Source organism: Protopterus annectens, chromosome 4.part0, assembly GCF_019279795.1.
Source record: "Protopterus annectens isolate FY-2018-M chromosome 4.part0, PAN1.0, whole genome shotgun sequence".
Classification (NCBI taxonomy): domain Eukaryota; kingdom Metazoa; phylum Chordata; order Ceratodontiformes; family Protopteridae; genus Protopterus; species Protopterus annectens.
In genome coordinates this window covers 630692813-630707369 of record NC_056733.1, presented here as the reverse complement: position 1 = coordinate 630707369, position 14557 = coordinate 630692813, and the positions used below count along the sequence as shown (strand labels likewise).

Sequence of the window (14557 nt, the reverse complement as noted above, 5' to 3'; positions counted from 1 at the left end):
GAAGTATCCAGGTCCATAATCACAAAGTCAACATTCAAATGGGTATCGCCTACGTGGTAAGTGCATGTGTGCTCAGCTTCAAAGACACAATGCTGCATTTTTGGCATTTAGCTTTAGGCAGTGGTTCAAAAGCACCACTTACTGGCATGTGTTAGTTCCTACTGAAAAAATTTGGAAGTCAGATGGGGATTTAATGACAAGCCTTAGTTTGCCATCTCTTTTCAAAGATACTGCGCCTTCTACACTAACAGACTGGGTTCTGTCTACAAGTCAGTTTGCTAGCCAGTGTGTTCACAAAGGGGATGAAATTAAATTTGATTAGCTTATCAATGCCAGAATGTGGGATGGCATCCAAGGCCTTGACCCGACCCAGGTGGGCAGTGTGAACAATCTGCCAGAGCCTAATGCATCAGTGACTTGCTCAAAAAAGTCCATCTGGTTCAGGAACCCAGGATCTATCTTTAACAAACTGCAGCCCAAAGCTTGTAGAGAGTCTAGGTCCTTGCTAAGTTCCATAGCGACGTGTTCTATTGCTTTGCAAAGAAGGTTAGCAAGCTTTACAGGTCTATAGTTTCCTGGATCAGCAATGGAACTCCCTTTGTGGAGAAGGAATACCACAGTTCTCCATTCTTCCAGCATGAATACAGCGGAGCAGCCAAGGAAGAGCAGGCTTAGTAGCAAGTCTGTCACAAAGTGCTTGGTACTGGGAAGGTGGCAGACAAGAATATTATCAAGATGCATGAAGCTAGTATTTTTGGCCTTTAAGACCGCATTCAAGATTTTCTTTGAGGTATTCAGAGGGTGTATGTGGGTGTGCTAGTGAGCTGGGAAATGTTAGCTGAAAATCAGGAGTGTAACGTTACTACCAGATACATTCGCTAATACACTGGCTATGAGCTATGCCTTCGGGGGATGAGAAAAGTGTTGTGTATTACTCTTTGAGCACTGCTGGCCATTAACTATTGTTTTTGGCACAGTAAAGCAGCTTTGTGGATGACCAAGCAGAAGTGACATACAAGTTATACTTTTGGAGGATTTCATTTTGTTTCCAAGTTCTTTGTTGATCATTCTGTGTTCATCTCTAGATCATGGGGAATTAAGTTTGCTTTTATGGGCTACGAGTTGATTATTTTTATCATTTATTATTAATTTGTTTATACTAGGATTCCATCATAGGGGTTTATTACTGAATCTGGCATTGATTTATGTCTTATGGTGAAAGCTGCCTCAATGCTTGCTTGGAGGTGGGCAAAGAAATTATACACAGATGTGGCAGCATGTAAGATGGGGTTATTGAGGTGAAGAAGTTTAATCCTTCTATCAGAGGACCTGACAGAGTAGTCTCAAGGCAGGACGAGTGTGCCAAGTCAGGTTTTACCCTCACTGTGACGGTTACCCAGTGGTGGTCAGATTTATCCAGCGACGTGGTATGTGTAGTTATGGAGGGCAAAGTTTATTGTACTGATCAGAACTAGGTCTAATACTTTTGGACCAACAGTTGGGACTTGAACCACATGGTCTAAAAAGTTGGCATTATTAAGGTAAAGTAATCTTTAGGCAAATTAAATTTGCAGTGGTGTAGGTTTCCCACTTAGAGAGACTGTTGAAGTCTCCAAATAAAAAAAAAAAAAAAAGTCCCTCCCTATTGAGCCTACCTGCTTAGATGTACCACAGGGGGCTGTAGGTAGATTGGAATTTCATACCTCTTGACACCTGAAGACGACTTAGTTCGACCGCTTTTGCCAGAGCTAAATTCCGGAGAAGGCAGTTTTGTAAGTTACCTGTCAACAAATTAATACATCCTCACTAACTGATAGTGGAAAAAAAATAAACACTCAACTGACAATACGTCAGCTAAATGTAATAGTGGTTTACATTTAACACACAATTAAATATGTATATTACTTTAACTGTAAAATCATTACAACACTAACCATGACACGTCTCCAGTTATCAGTGTGACATTTACCCGTGCAGATGCAATCTTGAATTTGCTGAAACGCAGTTTTGTAAAGGTCATTCTATTTTAGATATATGCATAATGATCTGTATACATATTTGAATGTTTTACAGGATAAACAATTATAATATGCAAAGCAATGCTAACTGTATACCAACCATCAGGGCAATGTTTTTTCTAGTACTGTATACGCTTTCTTTTGATGCCACAAAATACAAGTTTATTAACTTGAACCACAAGGTGTTTAATACATGGCATACAGTCATAATTCTGAAAAATAACTCCATTTTATCTGGTACAGAGGACCCCCAGTTGTCTGAGGAGCTATTCCTGGTCTCTGCAGTGACTGGGTATGTGAAAACAGATTCCATAATGCATTCAAATTGACAATGCCTGAGGCAGTTTCAGAAATGCAATTTATACAGACATGCATATTTTACTACTAAACAAGATATCTGCAAATTGGTAGTAGGTAGATAGCAAATATTAGAGACACAATACATGTAGCATTTAGTAAGCATTCATTTCAAACCACAAAGTACCATATATACTCCATCCTGGTCAAGTAATAGAAATAAATATGGTACACAATTTGGGCAGAATGATAAATCACTTTCTTGCTTACTGAACACTACTTGGGTCAGCAGACATTCCTACCCTGAATGCTGAAATGTGCTGTAAAATGCTATTCCACAACAGTGCTGTGTGGCCAGTATAAGAGAAACTCACATAAAACATCTGAAAGCAGCTCGTGTCAATTAGGCAGCACTGAGAAATTCCCAGCATTATGTAAGCTTTCACTTGATTCCATGAGGTACCACAGACTCCATGTAGGGCAAAAGTGTTTATTCAAGTATTAGTATCTCACACAATCATACTTTTGAATAAACACAAATCACAGCATATCACTTCCCTCGAGCTGCCCACTAAAATCATTCTGTGCAAGTCACTTAACTAGGCATTACTCTTTGGCAGTTTGAAAAAGATCAATGCTGATCAGTGTTCTACCCCACTCAGCAAATACAAAACATACACTGAGTATACACACACACAAACATTGTAGCCAGCAAGTGTAGTCACATCAATGACTGTGCAATTCACAGATGTCTGAATGTGAAAAAAAAAAGCCATCAGCATAATGAAAGTGTTACTTTGGTCAGTTAAGTAGTTTTATGCTTTGCATACTGCCTCTTCCATGTTACCCTGGCCTGCACTTTCCTGACCTAAACACTACTTTTACAAGTTTCTTCCATTTACTATGGCTATCTTTTCCACTGTTTACCTCCAATTCCTGTATCACTTACGTACAAATATATTCTTTTATTTCTATCACGGGCTACATTCTGTAACCTGCATTAGTCATTCTGAAAAAATATACTTCTGCATCATTTCTATATTCCTGACAGCTGATACATGTGGAAACAGCTTCCTACACACTATTTTTGACTTTGTCCACAATTCTTAAGCAAAAAAAAAAAAGCTGATCAGTATGCTTACAAGACATCAAGCATACGTGTGAAATTAATCACTGCAGCTTCTACCAGGCATAGATCTTTAACCATTCCCAATTTTTTTCAGAATTCTCAGATTTGCCCTGTTTCTCAAAAAAAAAAAAAAAAAAAAAATGATTTTCTTTTAAATCACGGAGGACTACAGTCAAATCAGTAATGCCGAGAATACAATTTCTTACTATTTATTCTTCTGAAAACACGCAATGATGAAAGGCCTGTTCTGGTGATGTTAAGTGGCGGCATAGTGCAGTATTTAAAAATGTCCCTGATTTTGGGCCTTTGTTTCCCCACAGTTTCTGGGATTATCAAGAATTCTTAAGCAAAGATAACAGGTATGCAAAGCCAGGACATCTCATACGATTAGTTTGCAATAAAAACACAAAGCAAAAATCAATATACAGGTCACGCTAGCAGTAAAACTTTATCATACTTCTCCAATTTTACTGCTAGAAGCAAAGTGGAAAAGGAAAATCAAGTTTTACTGCTAGTGTGAAGTGTTCATATCAGACTGATTTCACTACTACTAAAATTTTACAGGTAACGTGAAGTGCCCGAGTCTTCAACCAATCCATGTCAAGGAGCGAGGAACTGAACCAACAATCCTATCTGGTTCCATCCAAAGCTGCACACTGACATTGTGTGATCTATCACACATGTGCAACTCTGGGTGGAACGGTGACAAATAGCCTGCAAAGCAGTCAGCAAACAGAAAAAGCATCCAAGAACAACATTAAAATAAAAGGGAACATTTACTTTGACAAGTACTAGTGTATCACGAACAATACAGTACTGGCATTTCTGCCAAGGTCTGTAACCACATGTGGACTGCATTCATGCAAACACTGGGAGAAGTCACCCAAATACAATGATTATTAGGCAAGGGGGGATTTTCCCATGGCAAGTACTGACCATGACTGTGTATAACATTTATGTAGTGCATCGATTACGCTCAGATATTTTGGAAAAAAAGACCACTTGGTTAATCGCTACAGTACAGTGAGACTGGATCTTAAATGTTAAGCACCTCCTGCTTAAAACATTAAGATCGGGTCCAACGCTACACTAAAAAATCTACCAGTACAGACCAGCAAATAAACAAAGGCAGAATAAAAGATCTGGTCCTGCCTGTCTGCATTGATAAGGTGTCCCTTCTTACAAACTTAGAAAGTAGCTACAACAAGGTGTGTATTCACCTGCATTTTCTCAGAAGGATCTTCTTTCGGCTTTTCCCGGTTAGGGGTCACCACAGCGGATCACCATGTCCGTTCATGATTGGCACTGGAGTTTTATGGTGTTGAGTTGCCAGCCCAGCGCCCAACCTTCCACAGAAGGCGCACACATGCACACACTCACACCTAGGGCCAAGTTAGAGTGTCCAATCCACCAGCAGCATGTCTTTAGAATGTGGGAGGAAACTGGAGCACCCAAAGGAAACCCACGTGACCACAGGGAGGAAATGCAGACTCCGCACAGGAGGCACCCCAGCAGAGGATCAAACCGGAGAACCTCTTGCTGTGAGGTGGCAATGTTGACCACTGCACCACCGTGAGTTCAAAATGTAAGCCACTATTTAGCGACTTCAATCCTCTGTGATTAGTTTGAAAACCATGGACTTTGAGGAACAGATAAAACAAATGAGGCAAAAATCTGGGCAGTTTAGAGGCATGGCAATGTGAATGTAAACTTAAGGGACCGTGTTATACTGCCAGATATCACTCAGTGGTTAAGTGCTTTATGGCTTTGAAAGTTGGCAAATCACTGCTTTTTTCTCTGTAACTAGTAGTACATGGAGCAGATAAAGCTGCATTCACACTACAAAAAACTATGAAAGTGTCACTGATCATAACCTGTGTATGTTCCTGACATGGATGCCAAAATTCACCCCTCTAACTTCACTCTCGAGGTAAATATCTTGGCATCCATGTTTCAATCACAAAAGTACAGTTTTGTACCTACCATAAATGTAGATGTTTGAAGATCCACATTGCTGCAGTCATAACCTGTGGGTAGTCCGCTGTCCTCGGTCGGCCCGAATTCCAAAGTGTTAGGCTGGCGTCGGTCATGGTCGCTCAGATCTGACGCCAGTACGCCGTGGTACTAAAGCGCATGACCGACGTCATATCCTCAGTCTTTCTTGCCCCAGATGTCAGAAGGCCCTAAAAAGAAAGGCCATAGCCAAAAACAGAAAAACATCCAACCACCCATGTACAAACAATATTTACAACCCAAACCACACAACCACCCCAAACTACAGTGGGGAAGGATGGAGGGTAAATTGGACTGCAGCAATGTGGATCTTCGAACATCTACATTTATGGTAGGTACAAAACTGTACTATGTTCTTCATCTCACATTGCTGCAGTCATAACCTGTGGGTAGAATCCCAAAGCAAAGGTAAAGGGAGGTTGGCAAAATCATAAAGCATTGGGAGCTGCTAACATGCCCTGTAAAACTGCAGTGGCAAACCCAGCCCTAGATTTGGAATAAAGAGGGAGATGGTAATGTTTAGAAAAAGTGTGCACTGAACTCCAAGTAGCTGCCTCCAAAATATCTTTAGTAGCTACACCCCTTAAAAAAGCAGTGGAAGTGGCAGTAGCCCTAGTGGAATGAGGTCTGATTCCAGCCAGAATCTCCTTACCATGATGAGAATAACAAAAAGCAATACAATGGCCAATCCACTTAGAAATAGTTTGTTTTGAAACAGGTTTCCCTGGAGAGGCCAAAGCAAAAGAAACAAACTGTTGAGACTGTCTGAACCCTTTAGTTCTGCTCAAATAATAACGCAACTGCCTGTGAATATCCAAAGAGTGCAAAATTTTCTCCCCTTTATTTTGGGGATCAGCATAAAAAGTAGGCAAATGAATAGATTGGTTCAAGGCCACATTTGAAACAACTTTAGGCATAAAAGTAGGGTTAGTACGCAGGGATACCCTATCCTTATGAAAAATCAGGAAGGGTTCAACTGCCATTAGAGCCTGTAATTCAGATGCCCTTCTAGCAGACGTAATGGCCAACAAAAAAGCAGTCTTCCAAGACAAAAACTTCAACTCAGATGTAGCTGCAGGTTCAAAAGGAGGTAAAGTGAGTTTTTCAAACACAAAATTGAGATCCCAGGAAGGAGTAGGAGCTCTACGTGGGGGTCTTATGTTCTTTGCCCCTCTAAGAAATTGCTTAAACAAAGGATGAGAGAATAATGGTGGGTCACAGTCATAGTGATCAGAAATGGCTGCAGCATGAACTTTTACAGAGGAGAAAGACAAACCCTTGTCTAATAATTCTGTAAGATACTGAAGTGAAACACTCAAATTAGGCACTGAAACATCAAAGCTCTTTGCTTTGCTCCAAAGAAAAAATCTCCTCCATTTATCAGCATAAACTTTCCTTGTACTAGGCCGTCTGGCCTCCAAAATGACATTCAAAACTTGTTGAGGAAGCTGCGACCCTCCAGGGTCTAGAACAGAATATGCCAGGCTGTCAGATGCAGGGACTGTATCCTGACATTGAGGAAATGATTGCCTGCCTGGGACAAAAGGTGTGGAATTGATGGCAAAGGCCAAGGAGGCTCCCGAACTAAACTCCTCAGCAGAGGGTACCAGTGCTGACGTGGCCAATCTGGAGCTATTAGAATCATGGAGGGCTTGACCTGTCTGACCTTCAAGAGCACCTTGGGAAGGAGAGGCAGAGGAGGAAAGGCATAGACGTGAAGATTGTTCCAACTGAATGATAGAGCATCCACTTTCCACGCTTTTGGATGAAACATCTTTGTGCAAAACTTTGGCAACTGGAAATTTAGTGGAGAAGCGAACAGATCTATGTCTGGAGTCCCCCAAATCACTGTCAAAATACATGAGGATCCAACTTCCACACGTGGGGATCCACCATCTGTCTGCTCAAAACATCCGCTAAGTAGTTCTGTGCTCCTGGCAGAAACCTTGCCTGAAGAGTGAGGTGCAAACTGAGAGCAGTCTCCCACAAAATCATAGCTTGCCTGCAAAGAGGGTACGAATGGGTTCCCCCTTGCTTGTTGATGTACCACATGACAGTTGTGTTGTCTGTCTGAATCAACACTTGTCCTGGGTGAAGTAGATCCTTGAAAGCCATCAATGCAAATTGGACTGCTAACATCTCCTTCAAGTTGATATGCAAATGTTGAAGTCTGGCAGGCCACGTGTCTTGAACCCATTTTCCATTGAGGTGTGCTCCCCAAGCCTTGTCTGAGGCATCTGTCGTTAAGATCTGACTCGCCTCTGGTCGGGTCACAGAGAGTCCCTTGTTTAGGTGACATTCCTGAGCCCACCACAAAAATTCCTTTTGAATGCAAGGTATTATCTGAATGACAGTGTCCAAATCGTGGCAGTGTTGAGTCCATACACTTTTGAGATACCATTGTAGCTTCCTCATATGCAGTTTGGCATTGGGAAGCACCAGAATACAAGATGCCATGAACCCCAAGGCTTGAAGGACTGTCCTTGCAGTCAGCCTGGACCGTAGAGACAATTGTTGGAAGTAACGGGTAAGATTTCTTTGCTTGTCCGGGGTCAAAAATACCATCTGAGAGGCTGTATTCAGTCTCACACCCAGAAAGCACATGTCCTGAGAAGGTACTAGACTGGACTTTGTTTCGTTCACAGAATACCCTAGGCACCTTAACACTGCCATAACATACTGTAGATGGTGAAGTAGCTTGTCTTTGTCTTGAGCAAGAATCAGGCAATCGTCCAAATAAGAATAAATTTGTATTCCTCTTAACCTTAAGAAGGCCATCACCGGAGCCAGAACCTTTGTGAACACCCTGGGCGCAGTAGATAAGCCAAAGGGCAATGCAGAGAACTGATAATGTAAAGTCCCAGCCCGAAAACGCAGGAATCTCCTGCAGCTGGGCCTGATAGGAATATGAAGATAAGCCTCTTTGAGATCCAAGGTTACCATCCAGTGATCTTTGCCTAGCAGAGGCAGAAGCTGTTGCAAAGTCAACATTTTGAATTTTGGAATGTCCAGGTATGTGTTGAGGATAGACAAATCCAGAATTGGCCTCCAAGTATTCCCTTTCTTTGGTACAAGAAACAGGCGAGAATAAAATCCTAGGCCCACTTCTGACAGAGGGACCTGCTGGATAGCCCCCATTTGTAGAAGTAAAGAAATCTGTTTGTGAGCCTCCACCCTTTGCTGAGGAGGAACGTCTGGCATGCCTTTGAAAGGAGGCAATGTGTGGAAATAAAACTTGTAGCCTCGGTCTATAATGTCCAACACCCATTTGTCCTGGGTGACTAAAAGCCAATTTTGCCTGAAAAGTGCCAACTTTCCTCCCAGAGGAGCTGCCAGACAGGAAGGATCTGGCAGCTGAAGATACAGGTCATTGGGTCTGTTTACGAAAGGACTGGCCCCTGCCTTCACCTGTAGACTGTGCAGGGGAACTCCACGTCCTAGGCCTGAAAGAACCCTGAGCATGAGCTCTGCCCCTACCACGTCTAGATCTGCCCCTAGACTGTAAATCAGAAGAAGAGTAAGCCCATCCCTTAGTAGGCCAATTTCTGCTAAACTTAGGGGGCTGCACCTGCAAAAAATCCTTAACAGTCTGCATAGACTTAGCTTTGTCTTCCATTTTCTTCAAGACGGACTCCACAGGAGAACCAAACAAAACTTCAGACTGAAGGGGAGCATCCAAAATTCGAGCTTTAACATGCTCTGACAAGTTCTGATCCTTAAGCCAGGCGTGCCTACGAATAACTGATCCAGTGGCAGCCACCCTGGAAGAAGCCTGTAAAGCATCGAAACCACACTGCAAAGAATGCTTACCCACCTGATCAGAGGCATGAACCAAATCCTGTAATTCCTTACACTCTATGCCCTCTGCCAAAGCATCTACCTTAGATTTTAACTGACTAAGGAGAAAATTCTGGTACTTCAGCATATGAAACTGGCAATTCAAAGCCCTCGTTGCTAGAGTGGAAGAGGTATACACTTTACCACACCTATCCAAAGCCCTAGAATCTTTATCCATAGGAACTGGATTCTTTACAACAGAAGCCCTGACACCCTTAGGTCCCTGGCTAATAGTTTCTGGGTCAGCCCTTGGGCTCTTATACAAATATTTATGAGCCTCTGGCACTCTGTAATACCTGTCTGGCTTAACCGGGGCAGGAGGCAAAGAGTATGGATTAAGGGAAGCCTCAGAGAAAACATCCTGAACAACATCCAAAACAGGAGGTATAGCCAAGGGCCTATGTTGTGGTAAAAACAAGAATTCCCTAAACCTCTTTCGGGAATCTGAGAAATCCTGACCTTCCCATTTAAAATGCTCCCTCATAGAATGCAGGGTTTCTGAAAAAGAAAAATCCTCTGGAGGGGAAGCAGAAGTACTAGAATCCTCTGCGTCTGAATCAGAATAAGGGGGAAAATCCTGAATGTCTTCAGCCGAAGACTCTGAGTAATCTGAAGAATGTTCCAATCCTTCCACCTCTGGCTCCACCCTAGGCCTCTTATCTGGAGGGGGCATAGAACCCCTGATTAAGGTAATCAAATATTCTGCCATTTTTAGCATGTGTTTTTTAGGTACAGAACCTGCAGAACTAGGACTGACGCCAGAGGAAGACAAACCAGGCCTGACCTTGGAAGGAACCTTAGAGACAGAAGGGGAAGGTCTAACCACCTTATGCAAAGAAGGGAGTACAGCGACCCGAGAGGCCCCCTCAGCCTGACCCGACTCCTGAGAGGCCACATCATGCAAAATTAAAGGCTCCCCCTGAGACTCAGCTGAAACCTCGGCTGGATCCACAGATTCCACCGTAGTTTCTAAAGAACCGGCGTCCAGAACGGACGACTCATCCTGCTTGGGCTTTACCGATTTTTCCTTGCGCTTCTTAGCGGTAGCGGGCGTCGGAGGATCCAACGGCATATTGTAATTACACCGCTTACCGAAGACAAGCCTAGCACAATCTAACCTACGTTTAATGGTGCGCTTATTAAATCTAGCACAAAAGCGACACCCGACTACGTCGTGCTCAGGCCCCAAGCAAGGAATACAGAGAGAGTGGTAATCCCTATGAGGTATCTGTTTCCCACAAGAAATACAATTATTCACTTTTTCTGACATCCGGACTTAACTGAGGCAAGAAAAGACAAAAATATTCCCCAACGGGGTACTTAGCCCAACTTGGTTTTCGGTCTGAAACTCAGAATACGAAAATTTCAGGACGCCGAACGGCACTTGCAAACGCTGCTTCTGCTTCGGACCATGCGGCAAGAAAGACTGAGGATATGGCGTCGGTCATGCGCTTTAGTACCACGGCGTACTGACGTCAGATCTGAGCGACCATGACCGACGCCAGCCTAACACTTTGGTATTCGGGCCGACCGAGGACAGCGGACTACCCACAGGTTATGACTGCAGCAATGTGAGATGAAGAACATCAGGTTATGATCAGCGACTTTATCAAACAATCCTCCATATTTAAAAAAGAAAAGAGGAAAAGCACTCTGGCAGCCATGAGAGGGACACCCTGATTACAAGGCTTACACTGTAGGTACAAATATGACACTGCACATGCGCTACAGGTTTAAATGACTTAAGGCCTCTAAATATCACAAGCAATGCAACACCTACATATAAAACATTCAATCGGGTAATTCAGTTTTAACAGACTATTCTGGAAACCTAATCATTTATACTTTTTTTTTAGCAAATTAGCAGACGTTATCAATTGAATTGCTGCCTCCCCCAAACACTCACACAGCATTACACATCAGTTACAAAGCTCCCGCAATCCAAACATCATACACTGTACTAAAAGATAGTACAACCTTAATGAAAGCAATCACTAGCAAAGGTACTGATGCGATTTTCTTTAAATTTTTTAAACACGTTGTTTGGTCATTTAACTAAACAGAAAATCACTCAATTCAAATCCCTTGACCATTTAAAAATGGCCAAATCATTTCACCTTGACATATATTTAAATGAACAGCAGGGAAACGCAGCCTAAATTGTAAAAACTATGAAGACCATCTTTAAATCCTTGTCTCTCCTCTCAGTATCATATAGACTGCTAAATGTTGTCTTTATCTAGTGTATAGAACTTCAACTCCATTCTGTCAAGCCTGTTATATATGCCCAAGTCCAGTGGTTTGATAAACACCCACTCAAGAGATCTGAATCTCTTTTGTAAAATAAATAGAACATGTTGGAGGAATAGGCAAGCATCAGAGAGAAGAAAGCATCAATGGATGTCTTCCAGTCCACATTAAGTGCTTCTCTTACTCTTCAAGATATAGTTTAGATGAATTAATTAATGAATGGGTAATGCAAATTCACCTCCAGTTTAACAAATGTCCCTCACTGATAGGCAGGTAAAACAAAAACATATCCTTGCTTGGCCCATCTGTTATTTTATGCCACAATACAAGGGCTAAAAACTACTAAGGCTAGACTTCTTAACATCCTCACACATCAACAGCTAAGAATGTATGTATGAACCTATACACAAAAACTTAGTCAATGCCTCATCCATGTAAATGGGGGGCATTTTTGCTTCTCACATCTACGGTTTAAATTTACTCAGTCAGTGAAAAGTTCCCTGCCCGTTTTAACTCGGGAGTCACATGAACAAGCTTTAAAACAATCTTAATACTGAATCCAAAATAAAGTCTTAAAAAAAGAGATAACCCTTACTTTTAACACACAATGCAAAATTCTGTTACCCTGAGGTGATCCTTTGTCAGTTTTATATGAATATGAAAACAGTTTCACCATTTATTTAATACAAAAAAATGTGGACTGCATGTGAAGAATACAAAAATTGGAAAAACTGTGGATGTAGTTTTAGTGGCCCTGCTTAAGGATCTTAGCGTAATGCTACATACAGAGTGAGGTTCGACTGTATAAATAAGCAGGGTCGATTTTGTCGCAAGTCACAGCTGCTTCATCTGTGAAACTTCACTGTCCTGTTAAGCCTCCCCATCCCACAACACAATGATCCCTGCTGGCTCTTCAATTTTAAAGCAAGTTATACACATTAAAAATTACATAACCAAAACCAAGAGTATGTAGGTAGAGCTGGTTTCTGCCAACGCACCAAACTTCTAGATCTATCATTAGCCAGACCTGCATCCGATTTTGCAGTTCATCAGTAGGCGAATCCGAATGGAAAGAGAAAAAACAACAGAGAGAGAAGTATTGCTGGAATCAAATTCATCCTCCAGTCTTGAGTACTTTGATGAGGTGAACCCGGTTTTCCACAAAATCTTACCAAGACGATGCTGAGACCGGCTATTTTATATAGCATAAATCATGGACAGAAATAGGTAAAAAGACAGCTAGGTGCACAAGCCACAGGATAAAAAAAAAAAAAAAAGTACAGTTGTGTACACTTACCATAAATGTAGATGTTAGAGTGTATTCACTGTTGCAGTCATCACACTTGGGTTATCTGCCTGCAGGTAGCCCCTCAGTAGGCCCAAACACCAGAGACTTTGTATTTCTGCGTCGGTTGCTGTTGCTCCAGGACTGACGTCAGGGGTATAAAAACAGGCAGCCAACGCCATTACATCAGCTTTTCTTGCCCCAAATGTCAGCAGCCCCCCAAATAGGGAGCTAAGTTATGATGGGAAAACACCACCAGTAAAATGTAAATACCAACAGCACTGTAAGGGGTGAGTAATAGAGAGGAGAGAGGGAGAGAGACACAGACAATGGGGCTGGAGGGTGGGACACCAGGGCTGCAACAGTGAATACACTCGAACAGCTACATTTATGTTAAGTGTACACAACTGTATTATGTTCATGTTTCACTGTTACAGCCATCACACTTGGGTTGACTCCCAAAGCGGAAGAAAGGGTGGAGGCAGTCAAGAAGAGTTGGGGCTGACTAGTACGCCCTGCAGGACTGCTGTTGCAAAACCCACCCTGGATATGGAAAAGATAAGCAGGTGGTAATACTTAGTGAAGGTGTGCAGAGTACTCCAAGTAGCAACTTCCAGAATGCCCCTGGTAGTGACTCCCCTGAGGAATTATGTAGAGGTAGGAAGTTGCCCTATTGGAATGTGTTCTAACCCCGTGAGGGTCTAGTTTCTCATGGTGTTTGTAGCAGAAATGGAAACAGTGTCCTATCCATTTGGAAAATGTTTGCTTTGAAATAGCCCTGCCCTCTGCCCCTGGTGCAAAACTGACTAGTAATTGGTCAGATTTCCTGAAGGGCTTAGTCCTGTCAAGGTAGAATCTGAGCAGTCTGTGCACGTCCAAGGAGTGCAGGATCCTTTCCCCTTTATTTTGAGGATTAGGGAAGAAAGTTGGCAAATGGATAGATTGGTTGAGAGCCACACAGGACACCACTTTAGACATAAAGGAAGGCTTAGTCCTGCAAGAGACCATGTCAGCATGAAAAATAATGAAGGGTTCCACAGCCGCAAGTGCTTGTAGCTCAGACACTCTTCTAGCTGAAGTGATGGCCAGAAGCAAGGCTGTTTTCCAAGAGAGGAATTTTAACTCTGCTGATGCTACAGGTTCAAAGGGTGGCAGCATGAGCTCTTCCAGTATAAAGTTAAGGTCCCAAGCAGGGGTGGGTGCTCTCCTTGGCGGTCTTAAGTCGTTTGCCCCTCTCAGGAACTGTCAAGTGGATCAGTGTTGTAAATGAGCAGAGATGGCAGAGGCATGGATCTTTATAGAGAAGGATAGGCCTCTGTGGAGTACATCTGCTAGGTAATCCAGGATTAGAGGTAAAGAAAGCAGTGCTGTGTACTCTCCTTTAGACTGAATCCAGGAACAATACATTTTCCACTTATCAGCATAGGATTTCCTTGTACTGGATCTCCTGGCTTCAAGAATGACGTCCAGCACCTGCTTGCTTAGGCTGGTCACTGGGGAAGAGTTAAAGGAATAAGCTAGGTTGCAAGATTCAGAGTTTGCAGATGCAAGACCAGTCCCCCCTGCTGAGTGAGGAGGGTTGGGATCTGGGGTAGGTGCCAGGGTGGCACCGGTGACCAGCTGCGCAGCAGTGGGTACCAATGCAGGCGTGGCCAGTCAGGGGCAATCAGGATTGCCCTTGGTCTGTCCTGTCTTATCTCGAGTAATATTTTTGAGAGAAGAGACAGA

The 14557-nt window shown here is 42.7% G+C and overlaps 1 protein-coding gene across 1 annotated transcript in view; it reads right to left on the bottom strand.

Moving 5' to 3' along the window:
• Window positions 1-14557, bottom strand: part of ZCCHC8 (zinc finger CCHC-type containing 8) — a 1340563-nt gene that overhangs the window by 1150667 nt on the left and 175339 nt on the right. The gene's annotated exons all lie outside the window — the stretch shown is intronic.